Here is a 9,363-nt window from a genome sequence, read left to right as displayed (position 1 = left end):
AATTTGCTGTTATTTATACAAATCTATCATATATTTATATAGTTCCTGACAGCAATGATGATGCTCGGCCTATATAAGAATCTCTATAGGATTTCTAATAACCTTTTTATAAAGAAGTTGTTGAAAGTCTGTATATCATGTACTGATGTTTTTAATGGAGCTATACCTGTGAATGGAGCTATATCTTTAAATATCTACATCAAGCATAGTAACAATAGTAATCTGTTCCTTTAAATGTTAGCCTGCCTGCAAGTATTTAACCTGGAGAAAGTTTGAGTCCGCGTTAGCTATATTGGAATGATGGGAGTCTGAGTCACTTTGAATAGCTTAGCTATGTTTAATATCCTCGTTCTGATTTGATGGTGAGTACATGAATCAGATTTGAAGCTGGCCACCCATCTGGAGGGCATACCCACACGTCTGAATGACTTTGTATAACCTTCTCCAACAACTGGGAAGATAGACCCATACGTCTTATAGACTTTTGCATAACCATAACTTTAGATAGCCAGGGTGGCTATCTAAAGAACTTTTAACTGATTTAAGATTTAAAAGGGATATGTACAAAAAATGGGAAAAGGGGGAAATCACCAGAGAGGAATTCAAACAAATAGCCAGCACGTGTAGAGACAAAGTCAGAAAAGCTAAAGCACAGAATGAACTCAGGCTTGCTAGAGAGGTTAAAAGCAATAAAAAGGGCTTTTATGGGTATGTCCGTAGCAAAAGGAAGAACAAGGAAACAGTGGGGTCACTTAATAATAATAATAATATTTATTATTTGTACCCCGCCCATCTGGCTGGATTTCCCCAGCCACTCTGGGCGGCTTCCAACAAAAATCAGATACAAAAATATCACACATTAAAAACTTCCCTGAAAAGGGCTGCCTTCAGGTATTTTCTGAATGTCAGGTAGTTGTTTATCTCCTTGACCTGTGATGGGAGGGCATTCCACAGGGCGGGCGCCACTACCGAGAAGGCCCTCTGCCTGGTTCCCTGTAGCTTTGCTTCTCACAGTGAGGGAACCGCCAGAAGGCCCTCGGCACTGGATCTCAGTGTCCGGGCTGAATGATGGGGAGAAGATGGTGAAATGTGAACAGGAGACAGAGAAAGGGCAGAACTCCTCAATGCCTTCTTTGCCTCAGTCTTCTCCAAAAAAAGAAAACAATGCCCAACCTGAAGAATATGGAGCAGATGATTCAGCAGGGGAAACACAGCCCAGAATAAGTAAGGAGGTAATACAAGAATACTTGGCTAGTTTAGATGTATTCAAGTCTCCAGGGCCAGATGAACTACATCCAAGAGTATTAAAAGAACTGGCAGAGGTGATTTCAGAACCACTGGCAGTAATCTTTGAGAATTCCTGGAGAACAGGCGAAGTCCCAGCAGACTGGAGGGCAAATGCTGTCCCTATTTTCAAAAAGGGGGAAAGAGAAGACCCAAAAATTACGGCCCAGTCAGCCTGACATCAATACCAGGAAAGATTCTAGACCAGATCATTAAGCAAACGGTCTGTGAGCACCTAGAAAGGAACGCTGTGATCACTAAAAGTCAGCATGGGTTTCTGAAAAATACCAGTAAGTCACGTCAGACCAATCTGATCTCATTTTCTGACAGAATTACAAGCCTGGTTCTAGTTCCTTCCCAGGCAAAGCTCCACTACAGCACTGTCCTTTAAAGAAAACCCCAGGTTATTTATGGTGTGATCAGCAGTGCAGTTAAGTAATTTTAGACTCTAGACTTAAAAGCCTTACTTGGGGAAGGAGGGTTCCTTAGATGATTACGTGTATTATTTCACTGGTGTGAAAATATGGCAAGCCTGTCCTGCGGCATTTGGGCCCACCCACCTGACCATGCTACTTGACCTCTGCCCAGTGGCATAGAAAGCTGGGGGCATTGAGAGCGGCATGCCCCCCAGTTCCAGCTGGTTCCAGCCTGGAGGGGGGGTGACACTCGGCGCCACCACCCCCTGCGACTCCCAGGCCGCTGCCCGACACCACTTCCATGTGGCAGCTGCTTGCATGGCAACTCTCTGCTCTCACGCTGCAGCCTTACGAGTTGCCGCACGGACGGGGTGCCGCTCACGCCTGGCATCCGGGACAGACTGCGCAAGTGCGGAATCTGATGTCGGGAGGCGCAGCGTCCAGCCTCCGCCTCTTCCCTGGCGACCTCCAGAACATGGTGCCGTGGTTCCCCGCACCATTAGCCTTTATGGCTAAGACGCCTCTGGGCCCGCAGACGGTCCGGGAATCAGCGTGTTTTTACATGAGTAGAATGTGTGTTTTTATTTAAAATGCATCTCTGGGTTATTTGTGGGGCATAGGAATTCATTCATGTCCCCCCCCCATATAGTCCGACCCCCCACAAGGTCTGAGGGACAGTGGATTGGCCCCCTGCTGAAAAAGTTTGCTGACCCTTGCCAATTGATTTCCTTAGACTGAGGAAGAGGCAATTAAAATTTGACAGAGGTGTTTGACGACTAAAAATCACTCGGAGCCCGTGGGATAGAGTGGGAAATCAGCCAGCCAATAAAATATACATTAATCCAGTGCTTTTTTCTGGGAGGATGAGGGGGTACGCATACTCCTAAACATCTTGTGAATCTAAGTTTGGCCTCATTGAAGGGCAGTATTTCAATATGCCTTGCTAACAACAAGGCCAGTGGAAGTGATGATATTCCAGCTGAACTATTTAAAATTTTAAAAGAGGATGCTGTTAAGGTGCTGCACTCAATATGCCAGCAAGTTTGGAAAACTCAGCAGTGGCCAGAGGACTGGAGAAGATCAGTCTACATCCCAATCCCAAAGAAGGGCAGTGCCAAAGAATGCTCCAACTACCGCACAATTGCACTCATTTCACACGCTAGCAAGGTTATGCTTAAAATTCTACAAGGCAGGCTTAAGCAGTATGTGGACCGAGAACTCCCAGAAGTGCAAGCTGGATTTCGAAGGGGCAGAGGAACCAGAGACCAAATTGCAAACATGCGCTGGATTATGGAGAAAGCTAGAGAGTTCCAGAAAAACATCTACTTCTGCTTCATTGACTATGCAAAAGCATTTGACTGTGTTGACCACAGCAAACTATGGCAAGTTCTTAAAGAAATGGGAGTGCCGGATCACCTCATTTGTCTCCTGAGAAATCTCTATGTGGGACAAGAAGCTACAGTTAGAACTGGATATGGAACAACTGATTGGTTCAAAATTGGGAAAGGAGTACGACAAGGCTGTATATTGTCTCCCTGCTTATTTAACTTATATGCAGAATTCATCATGTGAAAGGCTGGACTGGATGAATCTCAAGCCGGAATTAAGATTGCCGGAAAAAATATCAACAACCTCAGATATGCTGATGATACTACCTTGATGGCAGAAAGTGAGGAAGAATTAAAGAACCTTTTAATGAGGGTGAAAGAAGAGAGCGCAAAATATGGTCTGAAGCTCAACATCAAAAAAACTAAGATCATGGCCACTGGTCCCATCACCTCCTGGCAAATAGAAGGGGAAGAAATGGAGGCAGTGAGAGATTTCACTTTCTTGGGTTCCATGATCACTGCTGATGGTGACAGCAGTCACGAAATTAGAAGACGCCTGCTTCTTGGGAGAAAAGCAATGACAAACCTAGACAGCATCTTAAAAAGCAAAGACATCACCTTGCCGACAAAGGTCCGTATAGTTAAAGCTATGGTCTTCCCAGTAGTAATGTACGGAAGTGAGAGCTGGACCATAAGGAAGGCTGATCGCCGTAGAATTGATGCTTTTGAATTATGGTGCTGGAGGAGACTCTTGAGAGTCCCAAGGACTGCAAGAAGATCAAACCTATCCATTCTCAAAGAAATCAGCCCTGGGTGCTCACTAGAAGGACAGATCCTGAAGTTGAGGCTCCAGTACTTTGGCCACCTCATGAGAAGAGAAGACTCCCTAGAAAAGACCCTGATGTTGGGAAAGATGGAGGGCACAAGGAGAAGGGGACGACAGAGGATGAGATGGTTGGACAGTGTTCTCGAAGCTACTAACATGAGTTTGGCCAAACTGCGAGAGGCAGTGAAGGATAGGCGTGCCTGGCGTGCTCTGGTCCATGGGGTCACAAAGAGTCGGACACGACTGAACGACTGAACAACAACAACAACAACAATTTCAATATGAATAGGAAAAGAAGAGTACCCTTACACATTTTTAAAGAAAAAAAGCACTGCATTACTCACATACGTGTGGGCATGCACAGCACATGGCCTAGGAGGAAGGACCACAACTCAATGGCACGCAAAAGGTCTCGGGTTCAATCTCCTAGTGGGGCTGGGAGACAAGAGGCCCCTGTCTGAAACCATGGAGGGCTACTGCCAGTCATTGGAGAAGATACTGAGCTGCAGGGACTAATGATTTGACTCAGTCCTATGTTCCTATGACTGATGTTCATTCAACGGTGTTTTTAAATTGGTATTAACATTCATGCAGAAGAAATCTACATACAGATGGGGACAATCTGATGAGAAGGCACCACAGAAAAGCTTTCTTCTGCTTCTAAACATCTTTTTAGACATGTGTTAAAAACATTCTATTCTTGACAGTTCCTACATTGCAAGTGCCATGCGTGGCCTTCTAGGTATGATCCTGTCATTCGAGCTATTTCGTTCTTCCTCTTGTGAATGACTGCCTAGGAACTGTGTGTATTCAGCTGCATTTCCACCAAGGGGTTGACACAATGACCTCCCTGTGTTTTTCCTGTAGTGTCCCTAAACATGACACCCTGGTACTTCGACCCCCTCGGCCGCACGTTAGCAAATCTCTCACCTAGGTCAATTAATGCCAACAAACATCACTTCCTGTTGCTCAGCATGAAATAGCATTGTTGTTGTTGTTTTTTAAAAAAAACTTGTTATTTCTAGAAGTTCTCAAATACAAGGTACGGTTTCAACATACGGTAACAACATAAAACACTAACATAATTTTAATACGGTATATGGCTGTGCGCACCCCAATATCCAAGTGACAAGAGGCTCGAGGGGTTCCAGCATTTATCCAGTACATGTGCAGCCCACATGAAAAGATCTCGCGGCCTTGGTGGACCACAAGCTTAACATGAGTCAACTGTGTGATGCAGCAGGGGGGAAAGCTAACACTATTCTAGGCTGCATCAACAGATGTCTAGTGTCCAGATCAAGGGAAGTAATAGTAGCACTCTGTTCAGACCACACCTGGAATACTGTGTCCAGTTCTGGGCACCACAATTTAAGGAGGATGTTGACAAGCTGGAAGGTGTGCAGAGGAGGGCAACCAAGATGATCAAGGGTCTGGAAACAAAGCCTTACAAAGAGTGCTTGAAGGAGCTGGGTACATTTAGCCTGGAAAAGAGGAGGAGATATGATAGCCATCTTCAAATGTCTTAAGGTCTGTCACACAGAAGAGGGAACAAGCTAGTTTTCTCCTGCTCTGGAGGGTAGGACTTGAACCAATAGCTTCAAGTTACAAGAAAGGAGATTCCGACTAAACATACAGTATGGAAAAACTTTCTGACAGTAAGTGCTGCTTGACAGTGGAACAGTCTCCCTCGGGAGGTGGTGGACTCTCCTTCCTTGAAGGCTTTTAAGCAGAGGTCTGGTGGTCATCTGTCATGGATGCTTTAGCTGAGATTCCTGCATTGCAGGGGGTTAGACTAGATGACCCTCAGGGTAGCCTCCAACTCTACAAGTCTCTGAATCCAGGGGTTGGTTTCCTACGAATGTACTGGCAGGTCTCTGGATACAGTAGTGTATATATAGTTTTATATGCAGATACTGTATGTACAAACTAAGCATGAGACAAAAGACCTCACAGCATTAACCATCCTTACAACCTCCAAAGCCACAGCTTTATTTCAGCAAAGAAAGCAAGTCAATCCTCTGTCTCTTTTTCACCTCCCCACTTCAGACCAGACTAAGACAAATACAAGGTCCCTGGCTTATTTCCCCACTCCTAGGATGATGTGGCATCCAGCCAGGTGAGGGTGGGAGGCTTACCCCCTCCTGAAAGAGCATCACCAGCCAGTTGTCTCTATGGTAACATGTTTGGTCTTGACCATCTCTTTACACATGTAAATGGATACCTAACGAACTTTAACAGAGAGACTGTCCAGCAGTTCCTGCTATTGGAGACTACAGTCTTACAGTTACAGAATCACAGGCTTGGTTGGAACCTATCCTAACCAACCTCCAGTCCTATAACAATGCAGTGCACAACTGCTACAAATTTGAAAGAAATGGCCTATGGATAGGAATGTTCACAGAGTCATTACCTTTATCCACGGCACACCCTGGAATGTTTCAGCATAAAGCTCCTTGTTAGCAAACCCAGCCAAAGGTTTTCTGTGTGTCTGGGACCTCATAGCTTCCCTTGGGCCTGCTACTTAATGTAGGAAAGGGTCCCAATTGGCTGCAGTTATCTCCCTTGCTTTACCTCTCAAAACCCAACATTGTCAAGTCAGTTTCCCTAAAAGAATTCTGGCTGATGTAGTGCTTTGAGGGAAAGAATGTGCTTTAAAGGTGCAGTGTGTACGCAGCCCATGTCTGAAACCACCCCCCCCCCCATGTTTGGGAGACCTTTACACAAGAGTCCATGTAAAAAAGTCAACAAATATCACTTCTTTTTCACTGCAGTGCTTTGATAATGTCATGCATTCCCCAGCAGAGAGGATGAGGATAGGGGAAACTATTTATTTACCTATATATTTAAATATTTATTGACCACACTTTTCATACAAATACAGCAAGGCAGAGTACAATATACAAAATTGTCAGCAGACATTTGAAAGTGGGCAGAGATGATTCTAGTGGCAGGGCTTTTGCCTACAGGGCAGGGCCTGCTACAATCAACGTTCAGTCCCTGGTAAAGGCTGCCAAACATCAGGGAGACCACCAGAAGTGCTCCATCAGAAGATCTCTGTCACTCAAGGGGTTGTATTCAACACTAGTCCTACTCAGAGTAGACACACTGAAATCAGTGGACTTGATGCTCATGTCCATTGATTTCAATAGGTCTACTCTTAGTAGGACTTGCACTGGCTACAATCCTTAGATCAGGCATAGGCAAACTGCAGCCCTCCAGATGTTTTAGAACTACAATTCCAATCATCCCTAGCTAACAGAACCAGTGGTCAGGGATGATGGGAATTGTAGTCTCAAAACATCTGGAGGGCCGGAGTTTGCCTATGCCTGCCTTAGATTTCATGCAATTGCAAATCTGGTTATGTGAGATGGGGGGAATCTGTAGCCCATCCATGTTATGTCAGATATCCCTTTTATTTCACATTCAGGGCAGTCATACCACATGAGCCTCTTTTCAATGCGATTTGTGTCAGTAAGGTTTTTGGGTGATCATGCTGCCTCATTTCCAATAAGCGCACACCCTGTAACTGCTGAAATCCCGTAACTTTTCATACCATAATGTCCAGCTGTGTGCGTCACTTTTGTTGCACCCAAGTGATCTCCCCAGGGTGCAAGTCTGGGCATTGTTTATGGAGGTCCTGGGCTACCCAGACAACAAGACTCCCCTCTTGGCCCCGCTGGTGTGGTCCAAAGGAAAGCAGAGCAATACATTTGGCACCAGATTGGCTGCAGGAGTTGCTGGAGGGAGGAGTACAAGGCACCATCCAATCGCCTTCGGGACTCCAGTCCCAATTTGTGTAGGGTTTACTCCTTAGCCTTTTCTTTTCCCGAAGATGTCCCACAAGGCACACAAAGCAGAATACACTTGCAATAAAAGACCAGTCTGGAGGGTTGCATTGTCTACACATGGAATGTCAAGAGCAGGGCTAATTCTATTGCTCAGCTTATTAGACTGATGCAAACCATCCTGCAGCATTGGATGCCGCTCAGGGCTGTCTTAAGCACATCCGGCATCGTGGTGCAAAGATCCCTCTGGCGCCCCCCCCCCCCACGTTCCCCAGAGCTGTCAACCTTTTTTTAAGGGAGCTGACACCACGCTTACACATTATCTCGAACAAGCCCTTAGAACAAAATAAAACGAAAAGGCAGAAGAAAATAAATAATAAATTGATAAGGACACAGAGAATGAAGTTCACGACCAATTTGTCTTTAAGTACAAAGCTGACATTTTCAAATATTGTGGGGGTGGATGTAAAGCAGTGACATCCTGAACCTAAAAAGGATCCAAAACTTGGGTCACAAAGGCTGCATCCCTAACTGCACTTACCTGAGAGTAAGCCCTGCTAAATCCAATAGCCCTCGTCTTTAAAGGACTTTTTGTTGGTGTTTGTTTTTAACCACTAATTGCGTGGTGCGCCCCCCCACAGCTTTCCCCTCCCACCACCCCAAATCTGAATGAGTCCCTCCTCCACATTTTTCCTCGACAGAAGGGGTGGGGGTGACGTTCTCAGTGCCCCTCCCCCTCCCCCTCTCCACCCCCTGCGCTGGGCAGCTTGAGGCTTGCTTGCCGTGCGGGCTTCCTCAGCAGTCCCACTACTGCCATGGGGCAGGCAGGAGGGAGAAGGGCACCACGTAGCTTTGCGTGCCACCACCTCCTCTCCCAGACAGGAAGCGAGCCGTAGGAAGAGCCACCACCGTGCATGCCCTTGCAGCTGTTCCTGGTTGGTCCCGGACTCCCGCTGCTGGGCGCCCCTGATGGGTGGGCGCCGTGGTGCAGGGCGCCACTGACCCTAATAGGTAAGAGGTTGGCGGTTCGAGGTGCCGCGACGGGGTGACCTCCCGTTGTTCAGACCCAGCTCCTGCCAACCTAGCAGTTTGAAAGCACATAGTGAAAGTAAATAGGTACCGCTCCAGCAGTAAGGTAACCAGTGTTTTTCAACCACTGTTCCGCGGCACACTTGTGTGCCGCGAGATGTTGCCTGGTGTGCCGTGGGAAAAATTGTGTTTATTTGATTCCTATTCAAGAGAATTACTTTATATATAGTCAATATAGGCACAGAGTTAAATTTTTTAACATTTTCTAATGGTGGTGTGCCTCGTGATTTTTTTCATAAAACAAGTGTGCCCTTGCCCAAAAAAGGTTGAAAAACACTGAGGTAAACAGCATTTCCGTGTGCTGCTCTGCCTTTGCCAGAAATGGCTTAGTCAGGCTGGCCACATGACCCGGAAAAACTGTCTGTGGAAGTGGACCAATGCCAGCTCCCTCAGCCTGTAAAGCGAGATGAGCACCGTAACCCCAGATTCGTTCGCAACTGGACTTAAATGTCAGGGGTCCCTTTACCTCTACATTTTTAACGCAGACTTGTACGACAAACTCTCCATATGGTCTTCCCCAGCCTGGTGCCTTCCAGTTAGCCAAAGGCCGACAGGAGTTCAGCAATGATAGGAGTCCACAGAATCATAGAATAGTAGATTTGGAAGGGATCCCACAGGTTATCTAGTTCAACCCC

This window comes from Lacerta agilis, chromosome 15 (assembly GCF_009819535.1).
Source record: "Lacerta agilis isolate rLacAgi1 chromosome 15, rLacAgi1.pri, whole genome shotgun sequence".
Taxonomy (NCBI): domain Eukaryota; kingdom Metazoa; phylum Chordata; class Lepidosauria; order Squamata; family Lacertidae; genus Lacerta; species Lacerta agilis.
The sequence above is the reverse complement of the archived record's forward strand: the minus strand, read 5'-3'. Positions refer to the sequence as shown.